Source organism: Sparus aurata, chromosome 24 (genome assembly GCF_900880675.1).
Source record: "Sparus aurata chromosome 24, fSpaAur1.1, whole genome shotgun sequence".
Taxonomy (NCBI): domain Eukaryota; kingdom Metazoa; phylum Chordata; class Actinopteri; order Spariformes; family Sparidae; genus Sparus; species Sparus aurata.
Window position 1 is genome coordinate 12,122,597 of NC_044210.1, and position 15,454 is coordinate 12,138,050.

The 15,454-nt window shown below is 40.8% G+C and overlaps 1 protein-coding gene across 1 annotated transcript in view; it reads right to left on the reverse strand.

Moving 5' to 3' along the window:
- LOC115577169 (uncharacterized) overlaps nt 1-11,690 on the reverse strand; it is an 82,172-nt gene extending 70,482 nt beyond the window's left edge. Inside the window, exons 1-2 of the mRNA XM_030410054.1 lie at nt 11,577-11,690; nt 11,055-11,098 (exon numbers count right to left, since the gene is read on the reverse strand). The gene's annotated coding sequence lies outside the window, so the exon portion shown is untranslated. The remainder of the gene's footprint in view (nt 1-11,054; nt 11,099-11,576) is intronic.
- Between the last annotated feature and the right edge of the window lie 3,764 nt (nt 11,691-15,454).

A 15,454-nucleotide genomic window follows, 5' to 3' on the forward strand; every position in this document is an offset into this window, starting at 1 on the left:
CGGGTTTACATTACCATTACTTTAACATTTCAAAGCATTTCATTACACTTCTGATGAAGCACAACAATGGGGGAAAGGACCAGAAAAACAGCAAGGATCCAAGTGTTGGATGAAATAAAACAAAACCCCACATGACAGCGACATTATGCAGAAGCAAAGAGAAGCCCAGTGCTTCTTATTAATCATTCTCTCTTTTCTATCCGGAGGGTACACCTACTCCCCAGTCCTTTTCAAGCCCACCCTGTTCACTTTGATGAGACAGCAACAGCATGGAGGAGTACAAGATACAAAAGTGGACGAGAAACCCCAACAGCGGTTCATTTCAGTCGAGAAGTCACTGCAAAATTCAACAGAATTGCTTCAAAACAACGCTAAATTAAAGGAACTTTCAGTTTCCCCTTTGTTTCTGGCTTTGGATATCAGATATTAAGAACTGTAAATCCCATAATCGGCATGAATATCCCCCCCAAAAAATTATATGAGCAAGAACCCGGCGCTGAGCTTGTACACCTGCAGAGTGAATATATCCTCTGATTTCCGCGCAGCACGACTTAAAGGATGACTTATAGAGACTCAGGAAGGAGGATGAGGAGCAGGAACCGTAAAGTTAACAAGGTGGATTTAATCATCTACATTATAAAGGAGCTACCGCTGTCTCAAATACCCCTCCTTGGTTTTAAAGTATATTATCAGCCAGTGACTCATCAGCTATTACTTACACTAAATTCTCTGTCAGAAAGTATATGGTGTTAGAAAATGCATTAGAAATAGCAAAATGACCTCGAGAGGCTCTCAGAAATGAAGGTGCAACAGATGTTTTACACACACACCAGCCAGAATCATCGCTTCAGCCACTAAGCTAAAAGCATTAGTGTGCAACCCCCTGTCTGAAGCTGGACTGCACAGTGAGGGTTCAAATAATGCCTTTAAGAATCAAACTGGGATCTTGGGGCTTCAGCAGACTTGAATTACGCTGGACGTGTTCTCTGGAGCCTCGACCAAGGCGGTTACGTTCTCACCTGTGTCGGTTTGTTGGTTGTCTGGTTGGTTCGTCTGCAGGATTACCCAAAAACTACAGAACTGATTTCCATGACACCTGATGGCAGGGACGATATCAGCGCAGAAATGACCCCAAATGCTTTTGGTGTGGATCTGGATTTCTCAGGGAATAACGGTTAAGGAGGTTCAGGAGTATTTAGGAGTAAAATTTGATGTGGTTCTGAATAGATATATGGTCGTAGTGGATTTAAATTGGTTTTATTTAAAGATCCAAAACGTAAGATCTGACCACCTGTTGAAATAATACTCCAAACAAATAGGGGGCAGCATATCACCTGAGTTTCAAACGCCAATTCTTACATATTGCACCTTTAATATTGGATAAGGCTTGACTGAATTAAAGGGGACTGTTGGGCCTTTAACATTTTCAGGTCCCCATTTACTTCAGTTATTTAGGAGAAGGCTGCGACGCTGTTCTGCCGACACTTTGGTGTCACGTTGGTGGGTAGATAACGACATATTTGTGTGAACTTCTCCTTTAATGTGGACTTTGTGTTGCTCAAAACAATCATCATAACAGCGCTGATAGGAGAGCTATAATTAAACCTTCTACAGCAGCTAAAAAAAAGCACATTTGCATGATAACAATACTACAGTCTGTTGCAGCCTGCTTTTATTGTGACTGTAGCCTAATCGCAAAAATAATATTATAGCCAGAAATGATTGCAATTAGAATCATTTCCTCCACTTCCAATTCAATTTAGCAAACTTTAAATGTTATTTTGCAATTTGAGAATCACTTGCAAGCGAAAAGAGAAATAAATTGTTTCTCGGATAACCACAATAATTACACAGCATATATCATATTTTGACTTCATTTTGGCATTTGCATTAATTTATTGATTTGAAAGCATGTTTGTTTACCATATTTAAAAGGGCGAAGTTAAATTGAATTAAAATCCTGTGAGCCATAAAGGGAGAGCGGCACCATCTCTCCTGCTGCACCTGGATGATTCATGTGTGTTTGGAGACACACAGCCATTTCTATTTATGTAGTGCATCAGCGATCGCTCTCAAACAGCATCTGTCACCTTTTCAGAGGGTGGACATCTCATTTTAAAGCAGCATCCATATACGATATTAAGCCGGGGATGTGTGTGTGTGTGCGTGCGTGCGAGCGTGTGCGCATCTTTCTGCCTTTGTGCCTCACATGGTCTCCAAAATTAAAGTAAGTTAATTTAGCGGTCTATTGAGTAGTCCATTCTATTTCCCATCACATCCCAAGGTGACAGCATGATACTCTATAATACACTTTCCTGTTGTTTTGAAGACAGCGCAGGAAGGGAGAGGGTAAAACGGGGGGGACAAAGAGTGAGCTGGTGTGTTTGCTCTGTCCTCTCATACACTATAGTGCTTTCTCGCACAAAACCTGCTATTACATCCCCTCTAATCAGATTTGCAGAGTGAGGGCAAATACAGGGCTCCTATCTTGACTACCCTTAACGCAGTGAAGGGGCGAGCCATCGGAGCCCCTCTTTGGACGGGCAGCTGAAATAACAGTGATCACTCCTGACAGCGGCGCATGAGTGGAGAGTGCACTCACATTTGGCACAGCGCTCAAATGTCATTTCACCTTCGGCGCACACTAAAAGGTGACAGGCTTCATCCTTCTTGCCAGGCGGACAGGTTGTGGCTGTAGGGGAGGACTCTGGGATGTGTATCGAAACCAATATGTAGCGCGAAATGGAATGACTCCGTGCCCCGTGACTGACAGAGCCCAGGATGAACCGATATGTTAATGATACATATTAAATGTCACTCGGGTAGGCTTGATGTTTTCGGATGCGCGCGGCATAATTAGGTAATATTTGAGGGCAAACTGTTCTGTTGACGGGATAATGTTGCGGAATCAATAGAAGAACACGTCCAATTACAGGTCAAGTATCATCTGCAAAAGGACATGCGACCCAATTTGTGAATGTTTCAGATGATCCAAGCAACATGTTTCTCCAGACTTGTTGATTTAGATTTTTTTCTGGTAAGCTCATGGTGGAAGTGTTCACTATTGTGTTTCAAAAATTCTCCTACTTCTTAAATTGAATAGACGATTGAAAGCATGCAACACGGCGAGTACTGATGCTTTGGGATTGTAGGTCGGGTCGGTCCCCGTGCCAAACGGTGTGAATCAACCTTTAAGAACCTGCTTAGATTAGCTGAAAACTGCAATGTCAAAGAGCTGAAAACAGGCTGGTTTTCACATTAAAAGTCTTTTTAGCAACCCACTCGCACCACTACATTTTTGCCGATAGACATTTCTGCAATGTTCAATTTTCACTTTGAGGTACAGCATCTTAGTTAGGGTTAGAGATCATATTTTGGCTTATTTGGTTTTTACAATATCTTGTTAAAAATATCCAGTGGTTTCGTGCTTACAAATTTTGAAACACAGTCACCCGGTCCGTGGGTAAGAAGTTGGCTTACCTCGGTGTAATACCTCCACCATACCCTCCTCCTTCTAACATGAAAGTCAGCACAGCTCAACACATCACGTGATCTGAACTTGATGTGACACGTTTTGTAGAAATGTTGATATGATACTTAAGAAACATACACATTTTAATGTATCCAGTTTGCAGAAATGTAAAATGGCAACATTTTTTTCTGGCGACAGATTCGCATTTCTGAAGTATGTTTAATAGTCACTCTCACAATAGTTTTCATGGTCAATTTCATCCATAATTGTAACGTTGTAGAGTTAAACATTGTGGTCCAACCTATCCGATGTTTTTGTTGTGAATTTATGTATTGTGTTGCCTGGAACCAAAGCTACTCAACAGAAGCATTTCACTGCCAATTGAACCAAATGCTACTTTTGGGTAAACGCAAGATGTCATTTTGCTTTGGTTAATTTCTACATTTAGATTAGATCTTCAAGTTAGCAATACTGTTAATGGCATTACCATTTTATAGGCTATGTGGTACTTATGTGGTTTTATGTATTGAGACTCTCAGGCGAAGCACAAATGAGTCTCTCTACCTTCCATTCTAGGCCCGTTAAACATATGTTTATCATGAAATTGTTCAACGTTCACATTTAAACACGTCTTTTCTCATGCCAGACTCCACTCTTCCTGCTTTATGTCTGTCAGATGGTTCGCCAAACGTCCCTGAGCGGATCATTTAAAGGGAAGTTATGAGGAACATATGGGATTATCTCTTTAAAGTCACATTTAACGAAATTTGCAAGCACACACTAAAACCTGTACTATATGAATCTATTTTAAGAGAAAATATCTGATGCTGGATGGAACTGCCATCAAGCCTTGTAGGTCTCCAACCTACCTGTCTGGACACATAACCTGGCGCAAGAGTCACATCCCTCCTTTCTCTCTATATCTGGGCATTTGTAGAGGTAGAAAGAAATTAGGCTTCATGAAAAGCAGGATGAAGCCGTCCACAGTCTCCCTGATCCTCACATCAAAATACCATTGAACATTCACAGGACGAACTGGAGCACTGGGCAGATTTCCAATTCCTTCATCTCTCAAAGAACTGGAAGCTTTTCCCTTTGAAGAAATGATCCAATCTCCCACAACACGCAGTGGAGGAGGACTGAAGCTGATCTGAAGGCAGAAGATGACCCTTTTCTTTCACCGGTAGTATTCATAGATAGTGAGGCATTATAGTGTCAAGTGCCTTGTAATTCTGCAGCCAAATTTAGAAACTTTAAGTATGTATGTTAGTAAGTGTTTCAACTGTCAAGCTTTAGGAGGTTTTAGTGGATTTGATAGTTGTGATGTTTCATTTGTGATCAGCCATGATTAATTCCTTCAAACTGGTATTTTATTGCGAGATATACAACTTGTGCTTCACTTATAGTTCTCTGTGCAAATGGAAGTCAACCAGAAGTCTATTCATTCCTGGGAACCTCCTTGGTCTCGGGTGGGTTTGCGATCTGCAGCGAGTTTTGGACTTCCTGTGCCACAGGAAGTTAGCATAAACGAATTAGCTGGTGGCTTGCTAGCTTGATGAATGCGATACGGCTCTATTCATAAATTCTCTCAGTTTTAAGTTTGACAGCATAACATTGATAGCAAGTAAGCATAAAGGAATGAGCTAACTTGCTGGCTTTATGAATGTGATACAGCGCTTTCTTTATACATTAGTATAAAATATATTAAGTATAAAGTTCAATATCATATTTAGCAAACAGTGGTTGCATGCTAGCTGTGTAGCATATAGTAACGTTAGTGGTTCTTTTTTCTTTTAACAAAATGCTTTGCTAAACTAGCTAAAAAACTGAGAAAATTAGCTTCTCTCTTGCTTTGGCGTACATAAATGTATAACCTTGTGTTGAACACTAGGGGCGTATGTCAGTAAATACAGCCACAAACACAAAGTCTGTGGAAACAAGGTGAAATTCACACTGTTTTTGGCTTTAAAATGTAAATGTTAAGTTAAATCAGCCAAGTGACATGGATATTCATTTTTCTGCAGCTGACTAATATTTGTGCCTTATTTCACTTGAAATATGTTTCGTGGTTTTGGACAGTTTGATGCATAATCCTCTGTTTAACCTCTATTGGACTTAAAGAACAATGAACATCTTTTTATATTATTTCTTGTTAGTGATTGATACAGCCCAGGAAGGCCACAATGAGATAAGGGGAGCAGTATCAATCATCATTTGCAGAAGGTCATTGGTGTGGACAGTGAAACCGCTCTGTCCCTTCACTTGAGTCCGGTCGGCTTTAGGAGTCTGGACATTACAGCAAAAGAACCCACAGTGATGAGGCGGGGATATTAATTAACGTGACCTTCAGAATGGTACTAGGAACTCGTATGTATGTTTTTAATTTAGTAATATGTTTAATCCTATTTATTATGACCATTTAATTAGTTTGACCTGCGGGGGTATCACATTAATGTTCAGATAGGAAATTCAATTAAGACCTGTGCTAAGAAAAGTGTCTTACAAGAAATAGAGACAACAGTAACCCCTTGCTCCTAACGAACATTTTCATGGTCTTATCTACCATCTGCTGCACTGACAAGGTGTTGTCTCTCTGTGATGGTTAATTATGTGCTGTACACTGGCAGAAATGCATTAGTGGAAGTGCTGTCCTCCAGTCCGTGCGATGAACTCAACCTTAAATGTTGTTAAACTGATTAAACCTTTGCTCAGAAGTTACTCCGACTTGTGTGTGGCTTTTTTCCAGTGATGAGGCTCTAACTTTAGCCGGTATTAAACATAATTAATCTATTGTTGCCTAGCAGCAGGTTGGGAGACTCACTATCATTTCCAATCATCCTATCTGAAACAGGGAAGTGTCTGGAGATGCCATTCTTTTAAACTGACTGTTAAAAGCACAGAATATAAGTTTGCCACTTGCTCAAGCTTGCAAAAACTGTTTTTTTTGTGCCACTTATGGGCAGTGGATGCAACCTGTCGATGCATCACTGATGTATCATCACCTGTACAGCAACCATAGCATTTAAAGTCACGTATTTATCCACCTGATGAATCAAGGTGCAATATTAATTTTCCTTTTAGCTCTGTTTTTGGTCTCCACCACCTCCTGAGGGTCTCTTTAGCTGTAAAACGCTTCACTATAGTCATCAGCTAGTTACATTTTGTCTGGTGAGTCAGTTAGGTAAATACTCTCGGTGCATCCATCACTATAGGAGACCCCTGTTACACACAACTAGTCTTAATTGATTTCAAGCTATTAAAGTTAAAGGTAAAGTACAGGCAAAGTAGACATGTCAAGGACAACAACAGTCCTTCACATATTAGCCATTTATACAAAGATCCTGCGGTATTGTCGCAGCAAAGACTCTCCATGACAGCAGCTTTGCTCCGTTCTTGCCCCGTTGAGTTTTCGATAGCTTGCCACTGTTCCAGAAGCAAAGGAGGCACGTCATGTAACACAGCAGCAGCATATGTCTTGCAAGCGAAACCACTTATCGTCGCGCAGTTCTACCGCATAGCTGTTGCGTTTTGATCTGGTTGCGCTTTCAAAATAAAAATCACAAGTGTGAAAACCCAGACCTCCTCCCTTCATGGACTTTCTGGCTATTTAAACTACATTTTCCCTTTGCGGCAGCCATCATAGACGCTTGTACTCGGGTCTATTACACGCTTTGGCATGAGACTAGCTGGAACAACAACCCCCCCACCCTTTTGCACGTAGGGAACAATAGATGGACAATAGCATGTTGATTGTTTGAAAATGCAAGCCATTGCAGATACAAGGTAAGTGTAATTTGAGGTTTAATTCCACCTCTATTCTGCCCAGGCTACCCCTGTGGCCCAAATTGTTAAAAGAACTGCAAAAGAACTAAGAAATCACACCCGCCTGCCAATAAGACTCTCTGGTTTGCAAGAACTTTATTGAATCTTTGTTAACACTCATTGCTGTCTTTGTCAGCACTGAGACGTAAAGCAAAAAGCAGGATTTGAGAGTTAAGCTCCACTCAGAATGTGTCATATAAAGCCTTCTTTCCTAACACATGCCGTTTTAGATTGTCTAAAATCAATAGTGATCCTTTTTGTAGACAAAATAACTCGATGGGAATGCCTGTTTTTGGTTAATTAGATACTTGACACATAAAGGTGCTTCATCACATTAATGCAGAAGTTCTCTAAGTCCAATATTGCCCGATAAGCAGTCCTGCTCATTGATTACCTGCATTGCTCATGATGGACTTTTACAACAACGGGCATTTAGGAGGCAGCTCGGTTGAAACAGAGCAGCAAAATATGTCTAATCAACAAATTCACAGCACCAATTCTGTCAAGCTTTTAAGAGACTAAACTGAAAATAATTGCACTCGTCTGATTTAGTTATTTCCTCTTGAATACGACATGATCTGAGAACTGCTACACTAATGTGTGCTTTTTTTTTTTTTACAGCTGCATCACACCACAACCAGCTACATCCTGTTAGAGTCCCAAATCTGTTGCCGTCTTGTGGAATTTCAACATTAATCATTTTTCTGAAGTATCCAGCCCCGAAGTCAATGCTGTGAAGTTACCGTGCAACCCCGCTGGATGGCGGTTACATTGCTTCATTACATCGCACCTTGTGAGGAATCATTCAAAACATCACATGCTCCGAAATCATGATGTTTGGCTGCCTCAAATGACGCGGCAGTAACCCTATCACGCATCCGAATATAGATATTTTCATCTTGGCTGGATGCTTCCCCCTTTGATAGTCTTATGCATATTCATTAGCCGTGATATCCACCAGAAGGTTATTATCCATAAATGTCACTCTGTAATTAATTAATCCTGTCTGCTGGTTGCTCTCCCTGCCTCATTAATGAGCCAAGTCGAGCTGATTGTATTCATATTCATGTGTCCAAGTATACAGCTCTATTTTGGATTTAGATGCCAGAATATTTCACTTCATTAGCAGCAGGAATCGCCGGAGGGCCATTTGACAGGCCGGATCTGCGTTCTGATTTTCCTGTCAGCACCGCGCGCAGGATCCCGTTCGCCTGTTTTGGTTGTTACAGTAATGAGGGAACACATGGCTCCGGAGTGGAGAGTGAGGGAACGTTGCGGTCGATGAGGCAAAGTTTACTCACATTCGAATGAGAATCACCTTTGATGGGTAATGCGGTCCAAGGAGACAATTATGGGGTAATTTTGTGCTGTTTAGCAAATTGATTTTTAAAGCTATCCCAGAGGCACATCTATTACTGTTGGTTTGAGTTTTAATAAAAATCCAATATGAATTTGCACAAAGCCAAGATGAGTAACTCTGGCACATTAGGCTAATAGAGAAGAATACCACAGCTCACGAATGGCTCGCAAATAGTTTGACATTTACCCCCGCCATGCACTCAATTATTGGGTGAGAATTTTATCCTTAGGCTCTACTCAGTTATGCACGGTGCTTCCTCCGAATGGTAATAATCTATATAGGCTTTCAGGGACAGTGTAACACATGCTCCGCCGATATGTGGCCAAAGTGTGTGCTTAGCAGGATGGCTCAGCACTAAGTTAGATAGCATCATAATTGGAAGCTCACATGTCAAATCCCCCAACATCGGCCAGGCGGCGAGTGTTTCTTGAACAAAACATTAAATCCCCCCTCGCGTGCTGTCACTTCTGATAGGAACATCAGCGAGATGTATAAAACATAAATGTAAATCGAACGACTTGAGCAAAGGGCTTCTATTGTGCGCCAAGGGCCCTCTGATTTAAATCACAGGCAGTTGGGTCTGTTACATTAAACCACAATCCCCCAGCAGTTTGAGAAAAGCCATCGTGTTTAACTGGTTCGCTAGCCGGCTAATGTTAGAAAATGATGAGAAAGCTTGCCTGCTATATGAGACACAGCACTGGAAATAAAGGAGATTATGGAATATATTTTTAAAGATGACTGCAAATTTATCCGTGCATTGAAAAATGTCTTTAATCACACAGAGTATTATCATTATTACTAAAAACTAAAAAGAAACGCCCTCAGGTGAGGATTCTAAATTGGAGCGTAACTGAATTAGCAACCCAAAAGTTTCATCAAATGAACTCATTTTTAGCCTTTTTGCGCTCAGTTTGCAATCTTGTTTTAAAGGTCTAATATGTAAGAACTTAAGTTTAAAACATTAAAAAATTTACTAAAACTATCAGCGGAAAGCTAAAATATAAAAAGGTTTGACATTAAGTCGAAGATATCTATCAAGGTTAGCATGCTAAACCGCTAGCCTCCAGCTAGTTTGTATCTCAAGAGGTGATTGTTCAAAACACAGAGTCAGCTCATACCAACATTACCTGAGCTTACTAGCTTGCAGCAGATACAGTTAGCAGCAGTTAGCAATAATATAATAATTGGTGCTTTGCGGAGCCCGTTATGTTTGGATTATGAATTTGACAGGTGGCAAGTTCTTACAATTTGCACCTTTAAAGTATTTGGACGACAGCAGGGCTATACTTGTGTACAGTGGTGCTTTGAGCTACATGCTAACATGCTTGGAATAACAATGCTAACATGCTAATGCTCAGTGACTGCCTGTATACAAATACAGAGGGAGCTTTTGAGTCTGAAAGGTGAAGCCAATGCCTTAAACCGTCTTCCACTGGTTTCCAAAAGAAGCCTAATTATATGTAAGTTAATGAGAAAATGACCCTACTTCTCGCTTGAATTATTTCCTCACTGAACAGTTTCCTGATGAATTTATGGTCCCAATTACTAACTGCAAGTCTTCTTAATCATAAAAAATAAATCATGATCACATTTAGAGTGAAACAGATGATGCTTTAGGGCGTGGCTACCTCATGATGCTCACTTCTGGGTCCATAAAAACAAGATGGTGACCGCCATTATTTCCAAAAAATTTAAATGGCTGTCCACCAACTAATGGGTGATACTGCAATAGGATAACACTTGTGTTTCACCAGCACGGGTTAATTTAAAGTCTTAGCATGCTAATTTCCCCTGAAGCTAATTTCTTTATTTATTATGGGACTAATAAAGGGTTATCTTATCTTATCTTATCATTTTCCACTGAGGCTGATAAGAATGTAATTAGTTCCTGCAAGTGATGATGACGATGAAGCTCGATGTAAAGTGACAAAATCACTAAAGCAATATCATGTAAAGGACCCATCTCAAAGAAACGTCATGCTAATCCACTCAATCCATAGCTGTCAAGACATGTCACTCAAAACCAAAAGGTTAAAGGAAAAGTCAGGGAGTCACCAAAGTCGTAAAGGATTCATCCTCTTGGCACTATGCATGATTTTTGATAACGCATCCAACAATTATGATACTAAATGGAAGACTGACAATTAAACCCCAGAGGCACAGCACTGGTTTAACTAAATACAAATTAATCACATGGAATTACATAAATAGAGGGCAGAGGTGATATTAGTTTGATATTCATCTGTATTTTCCAAGTATTATTAATGTTAAAATTGACTAATTAACAGGGACATATCTGGGGAGAGAAGCCATCAACACCTCTCCCACCAGACATGCCAGCGGTTATTACATGATGTAGGTCAACACTGTGATACAGTGTGCAGTGACTCATACCTGCGAAAAGAGCCTCAGCGCTGGTTCTGGATCCGACAGGGCTTCTCCTGGAAGAAATCTTTAATATATTAATTATATATTAAATCTTTTCCTCTCATCACATCAGATCGCAGGATTATCTCAAAAAACACTGTCACTAAGCTTCAATCAAGGCTGCTTCTTTAGTCCCTGGAAAAATTACATTTTAGATGTAACGTGGTTTTTACTGCAGAGCGACGTGTGCTAGCTCGTTAATCCTAAAAGCAATGAATTACCGTGATTAGGTGACATTAGCTTAATCAAGATTTGTGGTTTATTCACTTTCAAGCATATGTAAAACGACTTTAGGACTTTTGAGTTGAGTAAACCTTTGTGGTTGCTAACAAAGTTTCTGTGGTGAAAACAAAGTGACAGCTAACTGCTGTTTAATCAGCTTGTTAGCTTACTGTTAGCTAGCAAGCTAAAAGGGCCACAAGCACAACTGATATTCAGGTTTCACGAGATGAACTGAGCCGTTAAAACCCAAAACTGAATGAATTTATTTACCTCACATGAAGACTTGATGGTTTTTGAGTCACACTGCAGCTGCGTCACTTCCTTGAAGTTGATGTACTTTCTGTTGTAACAGGATGTAGACAGCCAGCTTCCTGATACATATCTGTATTTTGAAATAAAATAGACACAACAGTGAGTTAAGATAATTCCCTCATCTATTATTTTGCTCCTACATTATGTTTAAAGATAAAATTCACCACAAAACAGTTAGCAAGTCTAAATATACAGCTGCTGTGGGGGTGCTAAATCACCTTTTAGCTCTCTGTTAGCTAGCAAACAACACGGCCACAGTACAGCTGATATCCATGTGTCACAAGATAAACTGGGCTGTTAATTATAACACTGAATACATTAATTGACCTCACATGAAGCTGTTGGAGGCTTTGGAGTTGCACTGCAGCTGCGTCACTTCCTTGAAGTCGATGTACTTCCTGTTGATACAGGATGTGATAGTGTTTATACTGTTAGCTTGTAGAAAAACACAATTTTTTTTGCATTTTGGTGAAAAACAGACAACTTGTTACACAGTGACTTAGACAATGCACTCATGCACAGTTTTCTGCTTATACAGTCTGTCTTAACATACAATTCACCCTAAAATGTCGCAATGTACATGTATTATAGTTTTTATTGGCCTTGTGAGCACATATAACATGAAAAATGAATCCTTCCCTGTCTCTCTGGTTTTATACACGCCTGTGGACGACTTGTTTAAGTTGTTTCATGCTGCTGGACTGTGCCGCTAACGGATAGCATCAGTGGCTAACATTAGTTACCGACAGAGACACGACTGCCTCCGCGGAGCCCCCTATTTTTAAATGCTTGGCTCTGCCGTTACTCAAATGTAGATTCAAAACGGCCATATCGCTATTATATTTCAAGCACAGCTGCTTCCGCCAAAGCAAAGTAATTACAACGTTTGATTGTAAAATAATGCACCATGCATCACTAATTGACGATGGCTAATTGGGTGAGATTATCCGGGGGTGAAGTGTTACTCTAAACTCAGCCCGCGGCGGCCGTTCCTCTCTGCGGCACGCGCTGAATTTTAACATCAGAAAAGGAGAATAATCCCACAGATTAGTGGCAGTGTTAAGAACTGTGGAGAAAACATTGTTTTATATTCTCTTTTATGAACTACGACAGGGAAGTCATCTCGATACCTGCAGCAGTAAAATGCTATACCTGCACAAGTGCAAAAATCAAAGCACGCTGTCGACTTATTTAGATTTTTAGACACTTGCTAGGCAGCTGCTCGCGTAAAATCCAATCACTGTGATTTGACTCCGCCGAGAAAAAGAAATCCACGGTGAAAGTTCTCCACCGCACCGTGCGGCGTCCTTTCAACCAGCACAAAAAGGTGTTTCACAGCTCGGCTGTGTATGCACAGACTCAATTATGTCCCCGGTAGCTCCAAGCTTTATAATGACAGAGCCCTGAATCACAGCGCGCGGAGATAAAGTGACCAGCGGACGTGACTTCTTCCAGAGCCACATCCTAATGTATCTATCTGCGTCTGCGCTGAATATCAAAAGGCCTTTTTTTTTCTTTTTTCTCACAAAGGCTCAACACTCCTCATGTGTTCCTCTTTTAAGGCACTGCATCACTTTGAAAGAGTTACAACCTGAAGTAATTTAGGCCTATTCCCTTGGAAAATCCTCCCGGTGTGTCCTTGAACACTGAGCCCGCGGTGCGAGCAGCCATAAAGCTCTCATTTGTCATTTGGATTGTGTCTCAGTTCCCTCCAGAGCTTTGCTTGTTGGGACGAGGAAAAAAAAAAAAAGGGAGACAGCGTGAGGGCTGTTTTTATCACTGATGTTTAGTTGCTTTTAATAAGAAAAATAGCGGCGTCGCGGCTTTGTTTTGTTCCTCGCAAATTTATGTTTCCACTTTTGCCCCCCGTCGTTACAGCCCAATGTTTTCTCCCAGAGCCAATTTAAGAGGCTCCGGCGCTGACGTGACCCCATCTTGAATGTATAAAGCGTAAACTCGGCAAGTTCTTGGAGATATTAAGAATTCCGGGCCCAGTGGCTCCTCTTTTGCGCCAGTTAATAGGGTTGCATTGAGTTCGACAGATGTGAATGCCCGAGAAGTCTTGTTACGGAGTGCTCGGCTGTTGCCTCGAAAGGAATGCCGCTTGTAATGGCTTTCATAGAAATGCTAAAGAGATGCTTCTTTGGCCGAACTCGCTGATAGAATTGCCTCGCGTGAGAATACTGTGGGGAAATGTCCCTCGAGCACGCTGAAGAGCCAAACAGCATCGTCCAAGTGTGTTCACCTTTAAATCCTCGATGGAGCTGCGACTGTCAAACATTATCCAAAACCTTTATTACCTGTTTGTATCTTAAAATAATAATACGAGCTTTACCCAATAGTAGTGATATTTTCCCAAAGGCTTACCCAACTCCATTATCTTACGTATTCAAAGATTCTGGCAGGTAATTACATTCTAATTGGTATCTAAGTTGATATTTTTCCCCTTTGAAATGACTAAAAATCTATAGTAAGTGGGTCTTTCTTCTGATGGCGTTTGAATTCACACAGGTATTCTTCTGTAAACTATTCCAGGCTCTCAATACAAACAGATCTGCAAGCATCCAGCAAATTACACTTACTCATCCCCTCGGCTGAGTTCTTCTCCATTTGAAAAGAAAAAAAGGAACGGAGCGTATATAAAGTCAAACTGACTTGTTAAAGTTAATATTTATGCTCGAATAAAAGCGGAGCAGCGACTGAAGGCTCGTGATCATCCGTCTTGAAGGCTCCCCGTGGAGCTTTTGAAGACGGCTATAGAGCGTATTCACATGGCGGCCATTCCCCCTCTGATGTGGCGCTCAGGGTGGGAAGCCCAAACGTTGTACCGCTGTGTTTCACAATGACAATAAAGAAAGGAAATCTGGAAAAAGACAATTGATAGTGATAATCTGGAGGGACAGTGGGGCATATTTCAAGGGTAAACAACCTCTCTGATAATCTCACATTAGCTTCGATTAGACGACAGCAAACTTGAGCATTCAACCACCTCCTAGTTGACATATCTGTGACACTGTAACACCATACGAAAGGAAAGACATACATTCATTCTAAAATATCAATATCAATATTTTAAGCCTGGAAGTGAAACGCACTGGATGCAATCAAATGTTGAAGTTAGCTAGGAAGTAGCTGAATGCTAACATTAGCTATTGGGTCGTGAAATATGTTGTTTTACCTTGAAATACAGTCCGATGTCCCTCCAGATTATGAATACGAATCAACTTTTCAGTTGCTGATCGATCAAGATCAATGTCCTCTTGCTAATTTGAAGCTTTCCCACTGATAATTAATAATAATTGTTGATAACAGTTGCTGGCAGTAGCACGCTAAGAAATGCAGCGCTGTGCCAAAAAAGGCGGGAAAGGGGAACAACAACAAGCTAGCAAACATGGTTGTTAACATTTCCAGACACTTTAAAGGGGCCCTACGTAAAAATCACCTTTTTATTGGCCATATGTAAGCAGACTGTAGTGTGATACAAAAAATTACACCTTTACCACCTTGACACAAACCTGTAGACGGTTTGTTTGAGGCGTTTAATGCTACCGGACTGACCGAAGGACGTGACTCCATGAACGCTCTTGAGCGCCTTGTCTCAGGGCCTCTCTCCACTCTGCTAACAGTAGCTAACGCTAGCTTAGAAATAGATTCCACTAATGTAAGCGAATCTTCAGGCCTCAACAATGATTTCAATGGATTTTACTGAAAGTTAGGATAAAATTGTGTCATTTGACAAAATCTCCACACCCGGTGATGTCACATTTCAGGGCGTGCTAGGAACTGCAACTGAGGTAACGCTTTAAAGCCGGGAAGGTCGCAACAATACTCTTCTG